This window comes from Anastrepha ludens, chromosome 4 (genome assembly GCF_028408465.1).
Source record: "Anastrepha ludens isolate Willacy chromosome 4, idAnaLude1.1, whole genome shotgun sequence".
NCBI lineage: Eukaryota > Metazoa > Arthropoda > Insecta > Diptera > Tephritidae > Anastrepha > Anastrepha ludens.
Window position 1 is genome coordinate 128,069,925 of NC_071500.1, and position 21,769 is coordinate 128,091,693.

General features: G+C 38.1%; 1 long non-coding RNA gene across 1 annotated transcript in view; it reads left to right on the forward strand.

The window, feature by feature from the left end:
- Positions 1–1,132: 1,132 nt before the first annotated feature.
- The window catches only part of LOC128861142 (uncharacterized), a 56,953-nt gene continuing 36,316 nt past the window's right edge, over positions 1,133–21,769 (forward strand). The window contains exon 1 of the long non-coding RNA XR_008454341.1: positions 1,133–1,574. This is a non-coding gene — a long non-coding RNA (uncharacterized LOC128861142). The remainder of the gene's footprint in view (positions 1,575–21,769) is intronic.

The following is a 21,769-nucleotide window of genomic DNA, read 5'->3' on the forward strand; positions in this document are numbered from 1 at the left end:
GCCTCTGGCAGCTAAATTAGAAGTTGTTTAGGTTTCCGAGAATCGTGTGAAGGAAGCGTCCTAAGTAGGTTGCCTACAATCTGATTGTAGGACGACTAAAAAGGGTTCCCGCGTCCCTTCCGTGACCTTAACCAATAAAATAAAAAAAAATAAATAAAAAAAAAATTGACAAAATACTAAAACTTTCCGCATTTCTAGCTCAACATTTTGGATATCTCGATGCAACCAATCAGCCTGTGAGTTGAATTAAGCAAAGCAACAAGTGCGATAGAAATAAGCGGAAGAGAATAACAAGTGACAGAAGCAGCGAAGGAGAAGAAAAAGGTTTGAAGAGGAGTGAAAATAAAAGTCGGTGAGTCAATTTACTTAATTATGGATTCCTTAGCCCAATCGGTTACTGAGTTAAATGGCTCTGTGGGTGCGCTCATGGCTGAGCTGAAAAAAGCCGAATACCGCATTCGCCAGCTTGAGGCAGCGTCCGTGGGGGGACCCGTGGCAGCACCAATTGAAATTCCTCTACAGGGGCCGGTGAATGAGGACGACTTAAGGGAGATTGGTAGATTACCGGATTCAGTTAGGGATATTCAGGTGTTCGAGGGAAACTCTTCCCAATACGTGTCCTGGGTGACATCAGTGGAGGGAATCCTTGATGATTATAAAATCATCAAGGCAAGACCCCTATATAGGGCCATCCTTAAAATCATTAGGGGGAAAGTTAGGGAAACGCTGACTCTGCTCTAATTTCACACAATATATTGGATATATTTTATTATTTCTTAATACAACGTATGATGTTTGTTAATTTTATAAAAAATTTTAAGATAAAAACAAATTTTAATTATAGATCGATAATTTATCAACGATAACACACCAATAGGTGGTGCATTATTTTACCTACAGCCAGTAAATTGTTACTCTAGAGTATGGAAGGTAAAGGGCATTCACGGGTAATCAAGTTGACAGCAAAGTATCTATTGCCGCAAACGGTTTTGATTTGCTCTCCAAAAGTCGCCAGATAAGTCGCTAAATCATTTTTGTCGTCAAAGCTTTTTTTTTGTCGCCAAGACTCAAGCAAAAGTCGTCAGTTCTAGAGACAAAGTCGCTAAATTGGCAACACTGCTCAGCACTGTCTTGTAGGGATTAGCGTCATGCACCTGACACGCACACATATAAGCAGCGTTACAAAGTTAAATCGAAAACAGTTACAGTGAAAGTATATTAAATTTTGCATTTCATTTAAATTTTTCGTGACTGCGAAGTGATACTCTGGTGTAAATATTATTTTATTTATTGTTTGCTATTATGATTTTTTTGCAGAAGCCTTAACAGTGATTTAATCACTTGCGACAGCCGATGGTTACTAAATTAGAATTAGTAATATTTATCAACTACTTACTTATCTAAAAGTGCATAAGAGAGCATCACACTTCGAAATAGATATTTAATTTACATATGCAGAAATTTGATAATTTTTTTATGTTAGTGGTATGAATATATTTCAGTATTTGTTCTAAATCGTTATCGCTTATTTGTTGGCGAATACATTGAAGTTCTGATGTAGTATATGGATTAAGGTAAGTTCGAAGGTATTGATTGCAGTGGATAGTTGAGGTTTGTCGAGAAGATATTTATGTATGTATGTATTTAGCGCGTGTGGCCAAGACGAAGGCGTGTTTGTATGACAATCAGCCTTCTAGGTAGTTCAACGGGAATCTTAGTTGCCGACCGACCAGGGTTTATTGTTTTGTATTTATTGATGTTAAAAAATTTGAAATAATTGAGTCATTAGTGCGCAAACCAATTAATTCCAACTTTTGAAAAATCTTAAATTAAGGGTCAAGTGGCTGCCCTAGGCGAATGGGTTGGTGAATGACTACCATTCGGAAGTTCGTAGGATCGAATCTATGTGGAAGAAATGGCGCTCTGGGCAGGTAATGGCAAACCTTCGAGGGTATTTCATCCATCAAAAAGCTTCTCATGTTTTTTATGAGAAACAGACACATATAGTTACAGTGCAGAGTCAGCTTAAAACTGGAGGCCCCTCCATTTGTGGAAAAACATCAAGACGCACGCCACAAATAGCAGGAGGAGCTCGGCCAAACACCTCAAACAAATGTACACGTCAATTATTTATTCCTTTTTTTATTTCGGGTATTATTGGGTTGTACTCATTCACATTTAAAACTGATTGAATCACGGATAGGGAGTCAGAGCAGATTAAATACTTAGTGCGCTTGTTTTTTTGCTAAACGGCTAGCGTGGAGGATGACTGCTGTCCCAGCTGTAAAACAGGGGCCTGTGGAGCTAGTAAACCCATCATCGTGGATTCGTAACCGATAACTTCACTCTCTTTCGATACATCAGTTTATACAAATCTCCAGCTTGCAAGAGAGCTACATATATTTGAAAGTTTTCCTTTTCTCCTGTTTCTCTTCTGTTCTCCTTTTTGTGCTTTGTAAGATTTAATATATGTAAATGAGCGGTTTTGAAGTTACCCAGGAGCTGAAAGTGGGTTGAAAAAAGCCCTTAAGTTTAAATTCATATCCAGTTTTTGGTGAAGTAGATAATATTATGCATGGCTGATACTTTTTTTAGTTGACGGTTTCGTTTAATTTTATATATATTTTGTGATTGCATTAGGAGGCAAACCGTCTGAGTATCAGAGTTTTGAAAGTAAGCGTCCTGAAAGGTAAGATATTTGCTCCTTTAGTTGAGGTAATCCGGCTTCAGCAAGTATGTTGAGGATTGGGGTTGCGCGGAAGTCTCTTAAGGAAAGACTAGCTTCTGGATGAAATTTTTTACTAGTAGTTTTTTAAAGTAGATCCGAAAATTGGCAAGCCATAATATATTTTTGTTAAAATGATCGCTCTAACAAGTTTTATTAGCGCATTTGCATTACTTTCGAACTTAAGGCTACTGAGACTAATGAAATCAAGAAATGGTGATGCGGGAATCCAAAAGAGTTTCAAATTACAATTTCTTTACAAATACAAATCTACAATACTTATTTTTCAGAATTTTCCCTTTATATATATTACATATTTATTTTCAATCAAAGTCTACATATTTTCACAGAAAATTATCACAAAAGAGTTGAAAACCCTTAAAGTGCTTATAATAAAAGCATATTTCACAAAAGTGGTAAGTTCTATGCATGTAGGGTTATTCAATAGGTGCGCTTCAACTTTTTTCCGATAGGGAGGACGAACGACGCAATATTTTTTATTTTTCGCTTGTCATTTGTAAACTTCATTAGTATACATTTCATCATGGAACGCTACACACTTCAGCAACGATTGCAAATCGTGCAAATTTTTTATGAAAATAATCGTTCTGTTGCTGCTACTTTAAGAGCATTACGGCCATTTTACGGTCCATTTAACAAGCCGTCCCGTTTTGGGGTTATGTGAAGTCATTGGTCTACAGTAACAAGCCGGCGACGATTTGTGAGCTCAGAGCCAATATTGAACGCGAAATTGCTGGAATTTCGGCCGATTTATGCAAAAGAGTGGTCGAAAATTGGGTTCAACGATTGGACTTCGTAAAACGTGCACGCGGTGGTTATGCAAAAGAAATCGAATTTCATACTTAAATGTATATGTTCAAACTCGATAATAAAAAAAAAATTAGTTAAAAAAGTCAAACCGTTTGTGTTTTATTCAAAAAAGTTCAAAAGTTGAAGCGCTCTTACTGAAAAACCCTAATCTAAAAGAACAAAGGACTTATTTTAATCGAATACTTAATTGCTCCAACATACCGCCACCCTTGAACTATCTTGATAAGTTAAAAAAAAAAAAAAAATAAATAAAACGAAAATGGAAAGCTTCGAAAAACATTTACGATAAGTTATTAGATTCTTGATAAAATAAATCTCCTTTCGTTGGTAAAAGGCAAAGTTTGACTATAGGCTGAATCAATTCTCCTTTCCGTGTTTCCAACATAACTACTCTTACGCATCCATCGGTACCACGATGGCATTTGATAACTCGTGCCAGCGTCCACTTCGTCGAAAACCGCAAACACATCACCTATTTCAATGTTGCGTGAAGAGCGAAATCACTTGGTGCGACGTTATAAGCTGACGAGGTATTCGTCTCTCTAACGATGCCAAAAATGTTGTCTCATGGCAGAAATTGCTTGCCACCGCTGGCAAAGATTTTCACGGAACCCTTGACCCTCAGGTTCCGGGTTCTAAGTCACCAGCAGTTGCAGAGTTGTCACAGAGTGGGCGAGAGTTTACTTTCAGTCAGAAGTGTGTTGAACTTTTCGTATGATAGTAGAACTTCTCCCAATACTCGTTTCAAATGATGCTTGACACGTTTGACCAAAGTGTTCCAGTAACCTCCCATATGGGGTGCAGCCAGTGGATTAAAGCGCCATTCGATTTTCGAATCAGCAAAGAAAGCGCGAGGTTTAGTATCAGCCAAGCGTTGCGAAACTCCTTCTCGGATCCAACGAAATTTGTTCCGCTATCTGACGTCATGACCTTACAAAAGCCTCTGCGATTTCTGAACCTTTTAAACGCATTTAGGAACACTGATGTTAACAGGTCACCAACAAATTCGAGATCCATCGCACCAGTGGACATATAAATGACCGAGCAGATGTAGCTTTTGGTAGCCTTAGCTCCTTTTCCTTGGCTGAACTTGTAGAAGTAAGGTCCAGCGAAATCGACAGCAGTAGTAAAAGTAGGGGCGTAGGTTGTGCGAGTGGCAAGTAGGTCAGCCATAGCTTGTGTGGTAAGATTGCGGTTCAACCAAGTGCATTTTATGGCCTTATGGTACATATTACGGTACAATAACGACGTGTATAGTGAGTTTATATATTTATTTATTGCTATTAACATAGCAAGCGTACAATTCCAGAAACGGATGCAGACGCAAAAGACTATTGCGAAGCAGGATTGGTCTCTTAGCGCTGCAAAGAGAAATTTCATTAGAAAAATAAAACCGTTGCGTATACCTCATTAGGCGAAGCTCAGCTTCAGATAACTCTTGGCAACTCGGTGTACCAAAACGCTTTATAATATTGAGTCGCCTGTTAACACGAATATTGGTCAAAAAATATAAAATGTGGGAGATGACTCGACGCAGCTTAGAATATGATGAGTATTTTGTCATCATGGACCAGTGATTCGTAGAGTTAGTCATATGGGCTCGAATGCTATTTCGTATGCCCAGTTTTGTAGTGTGCTCTTTAGATATCTTTTGGTTCACAATTGTTCAGTGCGTTTCAGGAAAATAGGACCAGTCCACCACAATTGATGGCGTAATAATTCAGAGGGGGTTATACCTCTTGAAGCGCAGTCTGTGGGATTCTGTTCAGAACGGATGTGGTTCCAACTTTCGGGAGGCACAACTTCTTGAATATGAGCGATGCGGTTAGCTATAAATGCCACCCATCTGCTGGGGTGAGGTTGTAACCATGCCAATGATATGGTAGAGTCAGTCAAAGCGAAAAGCGGGTAGCGGAGATCAGACCAGCTGTGCATCCTAACCTACCGTAGTGCGCCATATGTCTTGAAACCACAGGCCCAAGCAAGTAGGGACAGAGGATCGAAGAGCGTACTTACAGTTCATAAGAACATGCGCTTGGTCGGTTCTCTCAAATTAATGGTAAACGTGAAGTAGTCTCCCTCTGTCAGATAATACCTAAATCGTGAACATCCTTATCGTTGACGACATAATTTGATATGTTAGTAGATGCATTGGAAATGCTTGCGTTTAGTTCAAGGCAGTTCGATGCCCACTTACGAAGTTCAAACCCCCCTTCCCTCAATATTTCGGAGACCTTTTGCTGCAGAAATCGAAGTTCTTCTTTACTAGACGCACCAGTAAGTAGATCATTCATGTGAAAATCCAGCCCAACAACCATTCGATGAATCTCTTGCCGTCTGTTGAATTGATCAGACAGCTAGATGAGACGCAGCTGCCACTCCGTACGTTAGGTGAACCATGCGAAAATCTTGGATGGTCAGAGACGGGTGGATACGCCATACGATGCGTTTCACATCGGTGTGTTTTGAGCATACGCAGATTTGACGATACATTTTGGCGACATCTGCCGTTACAGCATAGCAGTACCTTCTAAAGTGAAGCAAGATCATGTACAAATCTTCCTGCAGTTGAGGTCCTACAAATAACGCGTCATTCAGCGAATTCTCGGAAGCAGATTTTGCGGACGCGTTGAATACAATCCTCAATTTGGTCGTAATACTTCTTTCCTTTAAAACAGGATGATGAGGCATTTAATACGTTTAATTCACAGTCTCTGACACGGCCTGCATAAGTTTCATGTCAATGAGTTCTTTCATGAATTGATTGTAGCGTAGACGAAGATCGGCATCACAAGCGAGTCTTCTTTTAAGACGTAGCAAATTCTGGATGGCATAGTTTCGCGACACTCTTATAGGTACATCGGGCTCCAGCAGCAATTCGACCACGAACCGTCCGTTAGGTTGACTTCGATTCGTTGTGTCAAAGTGGTCTTCGCAGTAACACTACTCATGCATAAGATACTCTTTTTACGGCGCCTCCTCTAACTCCCACAACCTGTTTAATGCTCGATCCAATTGGACATCGCAATGTCAGGACTGTAAGCGTGAATTATCAGGCTCAGATCAATTCATGCTTCCAAACAAAGTCCACCCAAAGACCGTCAGTTGAGCTATAGGGGTGCCGGATGTACCTTTACGAAAAATTCTGTACAGATAAGTTGATCCATAACGTCCAACCAATATATCGACACGCCCACGCTTCATAACCTGCAGATCGGCTAGAACAAAACTCGGATATGCAGCCACGTCGAAATAGTTATAGTCTGTGTTAGTAAGTCGCTCGTAATTTTGGGCAAAATTAGCGATTTGACAGTGAAGTATTGATCTGTAGAGAAAGATAAAAGTGACACTTCACGTCTAGCTCGTCCTCCTTGCGCTGACCCAATTCCAGTAATGTAAACTTCCCATATCGGGGATGAGGCCTAAGTGGGGATTTAACCCCATGTTGTGGAGACTAAATTACCACGAACTAAGAGGGCAGTTCAATATAAGAATTGGGTATCCACCCGTCCGCGAAATGGTGGAATTGGTGGCCATCCCAGTTTTATGCGGAGATTACCCTACCGTCGACCTGGCAGGAGGTATAAAATGCATTTCCTTCTTGTCATGTAGAGGCTAAATAAGAATCTCTCCGCACGAGGTAACCGATTTTTGGGAAATACTCCCGTCGAGCAATTGGCGGCTCGGGCATCGGATGTGCAGACCCGAGCCCCACATCCCTTTATGACCGTAACTGATGCCCAGAGTTCCGGAGGAAGCGCACTACTAGTGGTGAAAAATGGCTCATTGGCTATGTCAATGAAGAGCCAAGTGGGTGAGAGCGATTACCCACGTCGAAACGATCCGAAGCAACTGAACAAGTTGTGGAAGATGGCGGACAATCTCTCAATAGACTCAGGTAGAACTCTGGTAGCGAGTAAGTCTCTGAAAACGGTTAAACCTGGTGCAAATTAGGAACGCATCGAACGCAATCGAACGAAGCATTAGCTAAGACAATTTCTCAAGCTCCGTCAACTTCGAAACCTGTAATGGAAACGGGAAAGCAAGGCAGAACAGATGATACCTCTGTAACGTTGAACTCTTGCAGGTAATGCCTGCATCTTCCACCCAATCCAAGGCAGATAAACCTTTACCTTGGCGTATTATAAATATTTGTTTGAATAGCTCCGCCGGCAGTCCGTCGGCGTCCGCGGCTTTGTTATCCTTTAGCCGCGTTATCGCTATTCTCACCTCGTCATGGTCTGGTAGCGGAACGACAATTCCATCGTCAACGATTGGGGCATCGGGAACTTCACATTCTCTATGACTTGAGCAGCTATCACTATTTAAGAGGTTCGAGGAGTGTATGCTCCGGATGTCAGTCACCAGATTCCGACTTTGTTCTTATAGGAAAACGCCCCGGTCTTAAAACCTTCTGTAAGCCGCCGAACTTTCTGGTAGAATTTTCGTTCGTTGTTCCTATTGGCCAGCACCTCAAGCTCCTCACACTCACGTATTTCTGCCTCTCGTTTCTTCTTTCTGATAATACGTCTCTCTTTCTTTCTTAGCTCTCGGTAACGATCCCACATGGCTCGCGTTGCGCCCGATCGTAACGTGGCTCTATAGGCAGCATCTTTTCTTTCTGCGGCAGCATGACATTGCTCGTGTATGCTGGTTTGTAGGGCAGTACTTTCTGAGAGTAGGAGTGAGAGTCGAGTGGCGAATCTTCTAGGTGTCTGTTGTGCTTGTAGCTTTTCGATGATGAACATTTTTTGCATAGGTAGATGTACGTTTTTTGCTGCAAAGGTGGGTCCTAGGATCATATGTATATCTAATACACTAGAAGCGTGTCTTCCATCTATCACGTTTCGCGTTTTTCGATCAGGAGACAGCCAGGTAGCTTGGTGTATCTTCTTATGCTGGAATCTGTTGCTGCAGACTTCCATGTTTCGGGCCCCGGCGAAGTCGATCAGCCTCTATCCGTTACCGGATGTTTGGTTGTGCAGGCTGAATTTTTGGACTGTGAGACCAAAAATTCCCTCCTTGTCAGGGTGCGTTGAAGTCACCAAGCACGATTTTTATGTCGTGGCGGGGCAGCGCTCATAGGAACATTCCATGCGCTCATAAAAGAAATCTTTGCTCGCATCATCCTTCTCTTCCGTCGGGGCGTGGGCGCAAATGAGCGAGATGTTAAAAAATCGCGTTTTAATGCGGATTATTGCGAGACGCTCGTCCACGGGTGTGAACGACAGTACTTGGCGACGAAGTCTCTCTTCCACAACAAATTCGTCACCGAATTTGCGCTCATTTACATGGCAGCTGTAGTAAACGTCGCAAGATCCAATAATTTTTGCCTTGCCTCGTCCATCGCATTTCTTGAATGGCAGTGATGTCGGCCTGTACTCTCACAAGGATATCAACCAGCCGGGCAGAGGCACATTCCCTATTAAGGGACCGGACATTCCAGGTGCAAATCGTATTCCTTATTTCGTTTACAGGAGTCGTGATCAGTTCTTATACTGATAAGTTCTCATCCGAGGCTTTGTATATTTTTTCATGGGGGGAATTTTTACATGGCGGGTTCCAAACCCAGCGCACAACCAGTTATCCTGGAATGCTTCGCCTTCTCACGTTAGCTCACTTCCGAACGGGTATTCGGAAGCTACCTAGAGGATACTTGGGCTAATCACGGAAGTTGTGACTGCTTGACCCATATGCAGAAGAATCCTTCTGGCCACTCCCAAGTGAATGACGATAGTAACTTTCTCCACTTGGACTTTTACATATGGAACCATCCTCCAAAGTTAAGTATATAGTACATGTTATTTTACATATAGAATACATATATATGAATTTCGGTTCGGTTCGCAATTAGATAGCTCTTTACTTGTTTTTCGTAAAACTTAATTGCTTCCCTGTTGCATTATTTTATTACATTGTTGCACAAGCATAGCAAAAGATATAAAGACAAAAAATAAAACAAATTATCGCTGATCGTAATTTGTGCATCGTTGGCTGCTTACATAAGTTTTACTTTATTTAAGCAACACTAGACTTTGATTGTTTAGAGGTGATTATTAGGGTAATAGTCGAATGGATTTGTGCGAGACTATCATTCGATAGGGCTCGGATTCGAAACTCATTGTGGTCATGGAAAACCAAAATGATGGACATTTTTTTTCTAATAGCGGCCCAGAGGCGACCACTATGCCAATCTTCTGAGTGTATTTCTGCCATGAAACCTCCTCCTTGTATTGTTGTTGGAAGACGACATAAAACTGTGAGTCCTTCCACTTGTCGAATAACATCATGATGCACACTACAAATAAGAGGACGAGCTAGGCCAAACACCTAACAAAGGATATACGCGCCAATTATGAGAGTATATACATTTATTATAATGTATAATTCACAATTAAGTGCAATGGCAAGTGACTGTGAGTCACACTGCAACAGACTTATCATGCAACGCTTGAACGTTTGAAGAGAAGAACATGCACAGACTAACTGCAGAAAAATTATTAATTTTTTCAGCAATTTCAAACTTGCATTTTGTCACACTAGACGTAAATGCGCTATAAAATGACATACCACAAAAAAAAATTAAATTGTTTGAGTAAAAAGATGGAAATTCTGATGAAAATTTCGTGCATTTTTTTGAAGTTTAGGCAAAGTTTGAAACTTGAACTCAAAGATTTTTATTATACTTACAACTATATTTAATTTTCAAAATTAACAAACAAAAAATGTAGCACGAAATACATTGCGAATATTATCAAAAAAGTCACAAGACTGTATATACAATTCCCCATATTTTTTGCATTTAATTATGAACTGCCGGATTACCGGATCTTTATCATTTTGGTATTTCATGTCAGAAATGGGTTTCGCACTTGCGTAAGGCATAAATGCTCCCGCTCTATGTCGACCGTGCAATTTACTTTTAATTAATCACAGTTCTCATTTCCCGTTTTGTGCGACATTGTCCACGTAGACAGTTAATTGGGCCCTGAATTAAAATTATAAGCATTAATGAGTAAAAAAATTACAACCGTTTGTATATAATAAAGAATATTTATTAATGTACACATTATTACAGATATCTGCGGTTTTTTGGTAAAATCCCCTATTCGATTTGAATAGTTTTTGCTTGGAGAGCAACAAATATTAGCGATTCACCTACTTAGTATTCTAATTTAAAATACAGTGTACCCGCACCCACCTTTGCTTGTCTAATTATATTACACATATAAGTAAAGGGTGGTTAAATTTCAAGGGCCGATGTTGAATGTAAAACACACCTAAACGTCCGGTTTTTTTCTGCATTTCATTTGACATTTTTCACTTTCAGACTAATTCAAGTTGAACCATGGAAAGATACACAATCGAGCAACACGTTAAAGTTATTCAGGCATATTAGGAAAACGGGCGTTCAAATCAAAATGCATATCGCGCACTTCGTGATTTTTTCGGTCAATTTAATCGTCCAAATGTGCATACAATCGGAAAAATTGTGCAAAAGTTTGAGCAAACCACGTCTGTAGGAGATGTGAAAACACCAGTGTACGCCCGTACAGCTCGTACTGCAGAAAATATTGCTGCTGTTCGCGATAGTGTGGTTGAAGAGCCGTCCACCTCAACTCGTCGTCGCGCCCAACAATTGCACCTCTCACGCTCGTCGTTGATGAATATTATGCATAAAGACTTGCATTTACATGCTTACAAGGTGCAATTGACTCAAGAACTAAAGCCTCTTGACCATTTCAAGCGTCGTCAATGGCCAGAATGGTGGCAGGAAATGGCAACAGTGAATGACCAATTTTCGAAGAAAATCATCTTCAGTGATGAGGCACATTTTCACCTCAGTGGATTCGTCAATAAGCAGAATCGCGCATTTGGGCGAATGATAATGAAAGAGTGATTGCCGAAAAACCAATGCACAGACAAAGAGTGACTGTTTGGTGCGGTTTATGGGCCGCCGGCATCCTTGGGCCGTATTTTTTCCAAAATGAGGCCGGTCAGGCAGTTACTGTGAATAGTGTTCGCTATAGTGAGATGGTAACGAACTTTTTATGGCCCGAATTGGAAGTTATGGATGTGGACGATGTGGTTTCAACAGGACGGTGCCACTTGTCATACAGCTAACGAAACAATGGCTATTTTGCGCGAAAAATTTGATGGCCGAATAATCTCTCGTCGCGGCGATGTCCATTGACCGCCAAGATCATGTGATTTGACACCGTAGGACTTCTTTCTTTGGGGTTATTTAAAAGAAAAGATGTACGTCGATAAGCTAGCAACAATTCAAGAGCTAAAGGATGAGATATGATGAGATTATGCCTCAGCGTCACCGAAAATTTGGACCATCGGATGGAGGTGTGCCGCCAAGGCCGCGGCGGTCATTTGGCCGATATTTTGTTCCATACGTAATTGAGCCATACCAATATTATCATAATAAAGAGAAATGATAATAATTTCCTAAAAAGATTGTATTCTATTCAAAATCAACACCGGCCTTTGAAACTTAACCACTCTGTATAAGAACCGACTTCAATGAACGCCCGTGCTCTATGCAAACCTTCTATTACATATTACAAACAATACTAGAAGTCATCTTCCTACCGAATGTGTGCTGCATTCTCTTTCCAAGCTTCAACAGACACAAATATTATTATTTTTAATTCAGATTTTACCTTAGGAAAAATATAGAAATCATATGTCGCAAGATTAAATCAATAGGATGGATAACGACTGGAATGCTGTGCTTGGAAATCTAGGCTGAATGAATCAGCTCATTTTCTTGCACTATTGTTACACTCAGGCCCGGCAGTTCGCGTTCACCACGTGTGAGTATATGGTTTTTCTCCCCAAAAACGAAATTCTCAGTTTGTGGAACTAATAAAATGTGAACGACGCTTTCTGCCCGTCCGACCAATTTCAACTTTTGCGTGCGCACATGAGCAATTTTAAATCTTCCTTTTTTGACATTGACGCTGTCTAAGTACCGAAAAACTTCTTCCTTTCGAAGATGCCGAACCTGAAAAAACTCGTCAATCTTGACATCGCTCGAAGGCCATACATATTTTTTCAGACAGTCAACGACCTTTTAGAACGGAATTTTCGTCTTCGTTCAGCCTCTTCAATAATTCCATGAGTCATTGGTCTTTCTCTTTCGAAATCTTTATAGTAGTTTATAGTGAAACTAGCTTTAACCCGCGTAGGAGTAGTTTTGAGGGATTTAGGATATGTATGTATATAAAAGAATTACAAACAATAATTTCATTGAAAATAATTTTTTATTATTGTAATAACCATAATATTACAATACCCGGCATCCGTTGCTATGCCTTGTTGAATAAAATCAAAACAACCAATCAGAAAAATATCAAGCAAAATTATTTTTATTAATCTTCTATCTCAAACCGTTTTTGAACTGTGGCAGCCATTTTGTTTTGGTGACATCTGTCAAATCTTTTGTTTATTATTCAGTTGTTTATGGCAAATCATCATGGCAAGTTACACGATTGAACAGCACGTTCAAATGATAAAACTTTATTATCAAAATGAGTGTTCATTAACGCAAACGTTGCGCGCTTTGCGCCCATTTTTCGGTAGACGTGGTGGCCCTTCCAATTTCTTATGGCCCATATTGAACCATATGGACCGAGACGACATGTGGTTCCAGCAGGATGGCGCTACGTGCCACACAGCAAACGCCATTTTATTCCATTTCAACATCTACCCGCCCTTATTGAAAAACCCTTTAGTTGAACAGCTTATGCGGATTATGAAGTCTAGAGTGTGCTATAAATAGTGGGAAATAGGAAAAACTAAGATTTTTTAGATTAAATTTAAGAAAATATTCGATTATTAGTGACGAATGGGAGTGGTGGCGCGGCCTGGTTTACGTCATTTGGTGTTGTCGTTTCGTAGTGATGTGCGGACAACGTACAGACATTCACCTTTATAGTATAGACTGATTTTGAAATTTGTTCAATTTTTTGTAAATTTTGTAATGTGGGAGTATTGAGTTATGTGGTTTTTGCTATGACGCTACTATTGTTATGAATACATGTGTGTGCAAGCGAATTACTTTAATGTAGCTGGGACTAATTCAGGCGCAGTACCCATAAAGCTAAGCAGTAAGTACTGTGGTGGAGCGAAATAACCCCACATATTTTCATCTTTAAAGTTTAACACATTAAATTACTACCGAATCGGAAAACACTGCCCGTGATTGAAGCTAATTAGTCCTTTGAAAGTAACAGCGTGGTGCGTATTTTGGAGCGGTGCCATTGGCGGTGGCCCATTTTTCTTTCTGCCTTATCTAGCTAGCTAATCCTAGCAGTTTCCTAAAAATCACTTGATTCCAGGAATCTAAATGAGCAGTGAAGAGAAAAGAGAGCATTCTCCGCCTAATGGAATGTCGGAGTAATTATTAACCTCCCTAACAGTGTTCTTTTATTGTAGCTACCTCCGCTTGAAACACACTACAGTTGTTAAGTGACCATAGATGAGTTCTGGTAAGCTTGCTTGTGATGATGCTCTACCACTGCGCCGTGTGCGCTGGCTTGTGTCCCGGAGCTTCAGTACGTGGGTTCGAAAACGCAGCAGCAGAACCAAGCTACCATCTTAACTATTGCCTCGCAAGATAAATTAAATAAATTGAGCACGGGGAAAACTAATATCTGCCAACATACATAACTACGGTCCTAAAAGGCCTAGGAATGCTTAAGCCTGGCAGCGCATGCTTATGTCGTGAGACTGCTTTATACCCTTCCTATCTTGGCTTTGTAGATGTAAATAAAGCCCCATTAGATGATCTACACATCCTCCGAAATCAGACCAAAATTATGCGAAATCTAGTGAATCATTTGCATTACAATATTTATTAACACTATCAGAGCATAACAATTCAAAAACAATGGTGTACTAACATTATTTTGTGGGTGACATTAATCAACTAAAACTGCCCTATCTAAACATTTTCTATAATATATATAAAGAGATTTTCAATAAGAGGTGTTATTGGAGGTCTTTCCCCGTAAAAGATCAATGGTTTCGCTGCTTGTGTGACACGTAGCGCCGTCTTGTTGAAAATAAACGTTGTCCAGATCAATACCATCCAATTCCGGCCATAAAAAATCGTTAATCATCTCTCGATAGCGCAATCCATTCACCGTAACAGTTGCACCAGCTTCCGAAAAAGTAAGGTCCAATGACTCCGCCGGACCATAAACCGCACCAAACAGTCACACGGTGAAGATAGAGACTTTTTTCAAAAACAACTCTTGGATTTTCTGAGCCCCAGAGCCAACAATTTTGCTTGTTGACGAAGCCACCGAGGTGGAAATGGGCCTCATCACTCAAGATGATTTTTCGATGAACTTCGGATCATTTTCATGCATTTCAACGACCCAATCAGCAAAGACACGACGTTGTTGATGATCGGCCGGCTTGAGTTCTTGTCTTAACTGAACTTTATAAGCCTTAAGACCCAAATCTTTATGCAAAATACGGTGTAATGACGTTTTCTTCAACACTTTCGGTTACAACATCAATATTTTCGATTGTTCTTGAGCGACGTGCACAGGTTTTATTCTTCACATCACTATCTTGTCCCAACAGCTCGAATTTCTTCACCAATTTCTGTATTGCGGTTCGACAAGGTGCTTCACGATGACCCAAAAATGTTCGTGTTTTACGAACCGTCTCTGCCAAATTTTCACCATTTTTATAGTGAATTTTTATAACCTCAATGCGTTGTTTATGCGTGTATCGTTCAATTTTTATTAATGGCGTAGTTTCTACTTGTCAAATATCAAAAAATGACATCTCCAAAAGTGACATCTACCGAAATTATTAACCTCCTATTCAAAATAACACCTGTTATTGGAAAAGTCTTTATATGTGATCATTAACCCGAAGACACATATTAAATAATATTCAATGTATGTTAAGAAGGAAATAAAAGGAATGAAATGGAATAACCGAAAAGACCAAAGCATATACATATATGTACGTACGTATTGATGTACATTATTGTGTATAAACCGGTTCTCTCAAACAAACAAAAACTGCCATTGCGAATTGCTACTTACTATACTTCCATACATACGTCTACATGAATTTAAATGAGAGGGAGAGTGAATATTAACATAAAGAAAAGAATTAGCAATTGCACTTACATATTTTTGGTGTCGATATAGCAGTCCAACGACGCGTAGAAGGCCTCCTCGCTATTTGGTTCTTGCTAGATTTTGGTGCTTTAAATTACAATAAGGCTATTCCTTTTTATTATGATAAATTAACTTCGGCTTTCTTATTATTTAAAAAAACATTTTTTTTTCTTTAATTCTATTCCGGTTTCGTTTAACAAAAAAATGAATTAATTAATTACAAAATATTTATAATGAGGTGAAGAAAAAAAAACTATGTTGAGGGAGGTTAATGTTAGTCTATGTATGATAGATGGTTGTATGCAAAAAAAAAAAAAATTATTTAACTATTTGATAATTTTCACGAAATCCATAAAAATTCACTAAGTAATTTCAATATTAATTTAATTCTACATTTTTTTTTTTGTTTAAACTGTTGCTGTTAACAGTTAACAACTGTCAAGAATTATATATATCTACATACATGTATAATACAGAGAACGTTAAATATAGAGAAGTCTTAATGACAGGAAAGTGTTCATTTTTGAGGGGTACTCGTCTCGCGAAGACAATTTCACCATAGACACATTTTTCAACAAAAATTAACAGTGAGGGGCTGAATTATGTAAATTTAGCAGCAGTCGATAAGAATTTGTTGGTGATTAGAAGCAAAGAATGTTAGGTAGCTTTTTAATATGACCTATATATTTGAATTTTTCCAAATCATCCAAAATTATATAAATATGTAATGTCTGTCTGTCTGGTGTCTGTAAAACTTTGTTGAATCCCTTCCAACTGAATCAAAATCCTCTATAGAAAACGCTTCATTACTAGGCGCACAGGAAGATGGCATATGCAAATGTAAATTTGTGAATTTATATACATTTGCGCATATGTATATGCTGTGTGTATGTGTGCTCACCAGCCACAGCTCAAGATAAAACGGTAAAACTTCGCAAGAAATCCAGCGCGCACTCATGGCGCAGCGCATATTCATAGGCACAGCATTGTACATATACACATATTTACATACATACATATATTTTTGCATACATATGTACGATGCCGCGGGCACTCGACTTGACAAAAATTGAAGATTTATCAAATATTGGCAAATAATTCTTCGCGAAATATTCCAATATTGACTATTTTCGAATTGTCGAGAAAATTGGCATATGGGCGGCTCGTTTTATGAATGAAAGTTCTTGCTCTTAGAACTATGAGCTCGAATTTATCAATGAATTTTTTGAAGATGAGTTTTTGTTGCACAGTACAATAGTTGAAACTGTTCGGCGCCGCCGCGACTGTTCAGCGCTATGGCAACTAGAATGATGGCCGCTACGCCTGCGTCTATGACTGCATTTTGTTCTTGTAGTCGCTAGGCATGGAATTTTAGCTTTGAACGACATACGCATTTTGAGGAATAAAGCGAATGCCCTGTGTGTGCGGTTGTATGTACATGCATATGTGTATATTAATAAGCATTGTTTTGCTTGAATTCAATATTTATATTTGCATATGCCATCTTCCTGTGTGCCTGGTAATGAAAATGTAATGAAGCGTTTTGTATACAGAATTTTTTGATTTGATCGATTGATTGATTGATATATAGATATAGTTAGGGATCAGGTGTGCATATACATACGCACATGCACATGCGTCGATGCATATGTAGAAGAAGTTGTTTTAGCATTTGCAGGAATTCGATCATTCGAATATTTACATCCTAATTATTGCATGAAATATGATAAGGCATGCTCGTGAGGTAGGTCATGTTGCTTCAGTGCATACATATGCGTGCAACACTATATTAAAGATGCAATAGAACTTAGTTGTCCCATATATGTATGCAAATACGTTTCTTTGAAGTTTTCTTTTATTTATTTTAAATTTTAAAGTTTTGTACTATCTATAAAATGCATACATATATGAATTATTCCCTGTAATATACATAGGTAAATTTAAAAAATTTTCGTTTGGCACAGGACCAAAAAATGCATATTCAAATGCACATAAATATGATAAGGCAATGCGTCGTGAGGTAGGTCATTGTTGCTGCAGTGCATGTGCACATACATACATTTCTAACACTATAAGAATTGAAGATGCAATTGAACTTTTGCACAAATATAACTAACAAAATATATGTATGTATATATACATATATTGATATACATACATATATTCAATGCTCTTTGAATTTTTGTCTAAAATTAATTTCGACTCGAAAAATTAGTAAAAATTTTCATCAAATTTATTAAAACGCACATAACAAAATGTGTGCATTAAAGTTACTTTGATTTTAAATCTTGGATTTTAAATCTTTATTTGGTTGTATTTGTTTGAAAATACAAATTGAATAAATTTTCGTTTACCAAGGGAACATAAAAATGCACAAGCAAATGCCTTGCAAAATGCCGTCGGCATTTGTCAATTTGATTTCATACAGAAACCAAAAACTGAGCAGAGCCAATGTACTTGTACATAATTCACTGTAATCAGGTCTGTTAAGAACTTCCCCGCCTTCGAGTTAAGCGAGGTGAAATAGTGTTCGCGGTTTCACTTCATTTTTGACAATTCACACTATTCGTAGCTCGTGAGAATTCTCTATATTTAACGTTCTCTGTATAATATATATATCACTACATATTATAAAACAAAGCCGCTTTTTCTGTCCCTATGTCCACGTAATCGCTTAAATCTTTAAAACTACGCAACGGATTTTGATGCGGTTTTTTTTTAAAGATAGATTGATTGAAGAGGAAGGTTTATATCTATATAATGTGAAGAAATATATAAAGGAGGCGTGGCAATCGGTCAAAATGTGGCAAAAAAACATCATTTTTTTGTTTTCACGGCCATAAATCATAAACGAATGAACCAATTAAAATGAAACTTTCTTAGAGTTTAACTTTGAAATATTTACTTTCGTTCTGCATCAAAAAAAAAATTGATATATTTGTTATTTAACCAAAATTGTTTAAACAAAAGCAGCTCTTTTTCCAAAAAAAGCTGTTTGTGTGTTTGTTCGCTGTCAACCGAATGAAGCAACAGGCGTTAAGCGATAATCTCACCACACCTCATTAATGTTGAATTACATCGTATGGTGAAGTATGTATGTATGTATTTACGAATCGCTCGCATTATTTCATTTCGGACGTATGTACATATGTATCCATGTATGTACTGAATTCCATGTAATTATATGCACATACAATTTTACAGCGAAATAAAACGCTATTTTCACGTTCTATATTAGTAAATCGCACATACAGTATGCAAAGTTCGTATTAGTACACCCTCTTACAAATAAAAATACCACGTATATTTTCAAATTTACTTTAAAGCAATTGATTTCAATCGTAGTGCAGTATTGTAAAATTCATAAAAAAATAGAATAATAACAAAAACTCCGAAACATTTGCATAGTGAAAAAAATAGCTTTAGTAGCAGTGTAGCTATTTCTACTGCAGGCAAAATTCGTATTAGTACACTTAGTATGCGTTGAATTTGTAAACAATTTGTTGGTATTTACCTTTATTTTCGAAACGATTCAATGTTTAACCTTGGGCAGTTGCGTTTTAGTAGCCATTTGTTCAAGTTCGCGGAGTTAGCTTGCAATGTCGCCAAAGTCAAACGAAACTAGGAGATTAATAATAAATATGAACAAAAACGGAAAGTCTTTACGCGAAATTGCGAGAACATTGCAGAAAAGTGTGTCTACAATACAAAACTTAGTCAAAATTTTTAGAGACAGTGGAAGGATTGACAAAAAGCTTCGAAATGTGAACAGGGCAAAGCTTGAGCAGAGGCACAAGACTTATTTGAAACGCCTTATGAGAAAAGACCCCACCGTCAGTGGAGTTTCACTAGCTGCAGAACTAGAAAAATACTTTTCTATCAAAGTTACACCTCAAACAGTGCGCAATTATGTAAAAAAATTGGGATTTAGAAGCAGAACCGCGGTTAGAAAACCGTATGTAAGCTCAGTCAATAGAAGAAAGTGTGTTATATTCGCCAGGCAATATTTAAACAAAAATATGCGATTTTGGAAAAGGGTAATTTTTTCAGACGAGTGTAAATTTAATATAAAAATGTCCGATGGACGCATAAAAATTTGGAGAGAGTGTAATACTCGCCTTCAAAAACGAAATCTGCAGCCTTCTTTCAAGCACGGTGGTGGTTCTCTGATGGTATGGGGATGTTTCGGGGCAAACGGAGTAGGAAAGTTGCATTTTATTGATGGAATTATGACTGCGAGGCAATATATTGATATTTTAAAAAAGAATCTACGCAAAGGTGCCAAAAAATTGGGTTGCAAAAAAACATGTATATTCCAACAAGATAACGACCCTAAGTACACGGCGTTGGATACAAGGTTATGGATGCTTTATAACTGTCCAAATTATCTCAAAACACCACCACAAAGCCCGGATATTAATCCCATAGAAAATGTATGGTCGATTTTCAAAAAGCAGCAGGAACATCATCAAATAAGGAACCGAGAACATTTAAAAAAAGTCCTCAAATCAGAGTGGAAGAAGATTTCTCCAAATCTCACAAAAAAATTGGTGGAATCTATGCCGAAGAGATTGTCTGCTGTTCTAAGGCAACGAGGGTATCCTACAAAATATTAATTTTCTGAACTATTTTTTATTTACTCTTTAAATCATTAAAAATACATGTGTACTAATACGAATTTTGCTTCTGTGAAAAGTGTTCATTTTTTTCTTTCTTATTTTTTTTTTTGCATTTCAATACACTTTGTGAGCGGTTTTTTTATTTGGCCTTATTTTAGTTAATTATCTATAAAATAAAACGGTTTCAAGCATTTGTTTTAAAATTAATTTGAAAATATACGTGGTTTTTTTATTTATTAGGGGGTGTACTAATACGAATTTTGCATACTGTAATTAAAATACAGTTTTTGAATAGTTTTTATTGATTCGGAGCGCGTTTAGCTTGCTATCGATTCCATACAATAACATTTTTTGTCATTTACTTTTTACGACAACTAATAGCTTATTTTCGAAGCGATTTCAACAAATAGGTACAACATTAATCCTTATCCAATTAAATACCTTAAATACATTGTTGTTTTCATATAGATCTATGTATATGGCTCTTTACAGCATATAATTAAAAACAATATTTTTCAAGATATTACATCAGTAGTTAGTAATTGAGATCTACCGGAAAAATTGCGTTAGCTGTTGCGTCATCCGGCATTGCCGCTACTCCTTTGGAAGGAGGCCGAACCGCACACTTTGCAATGGCACGCGTTTGCTGGTAAAATCATTGAAAACTTTCATAATAGAGTGCACAATACTCACAGGATGTGGTACCGGAGAAGATGTATTGATTCCCCGAATCCCTCTGATACCATCGGATCTACCACTCCAATTTAAACGCTTACAATTTCCGGTAAAGACATCTTTTGCAATGACCATTAATAAATATCAGGGTCAAACCTTCAACGTTGCAGGCTTAGATTTGAGTGTTGACTGTTTTTCACATGGCCAACTGTATGTCGCTCTTTCAAGAGTAACCTCTAGAGAAAACATGTTTGTATTGTCTAATGACAAGAAGGCTATGAACGTTGTATATAAAGACATTCTGTAATATAGTAATTGTTGTAAAAATAAAATAAATATATATGTAAAAATGCAAAAAGTTAATATGCAAAAATGTAGGGTATGAATTTAGATATCCCAAAGATAGCAGGAAATCTTCATGCTATAAAGAAAGGGGAATTGTTTTACTCCAAATTTAACGCGTGCGGGCCACGGGCAATAATGAATAAGCCAAAACTACTGGATCGATTTTAATCATTTTTTCAGTGAGTGACATAGGGTATATATTTTATACCCGTGCGAAGCAGGGCGGGTTGCTAGTATATAATATATCTTCACTGTACGCTCGAAGAACAGCAAGAACCGGCGTTAGCTGAAACCAGTAATGGTCGTTTATTTTCGTAAAAACAGATTTTCGAAAAAAACTTCTTTTTTTTTTAACCCTTTCGACCCGAATGGTACACACATGTGCACCACTTAAAGATTAAATGTCACAATAATGA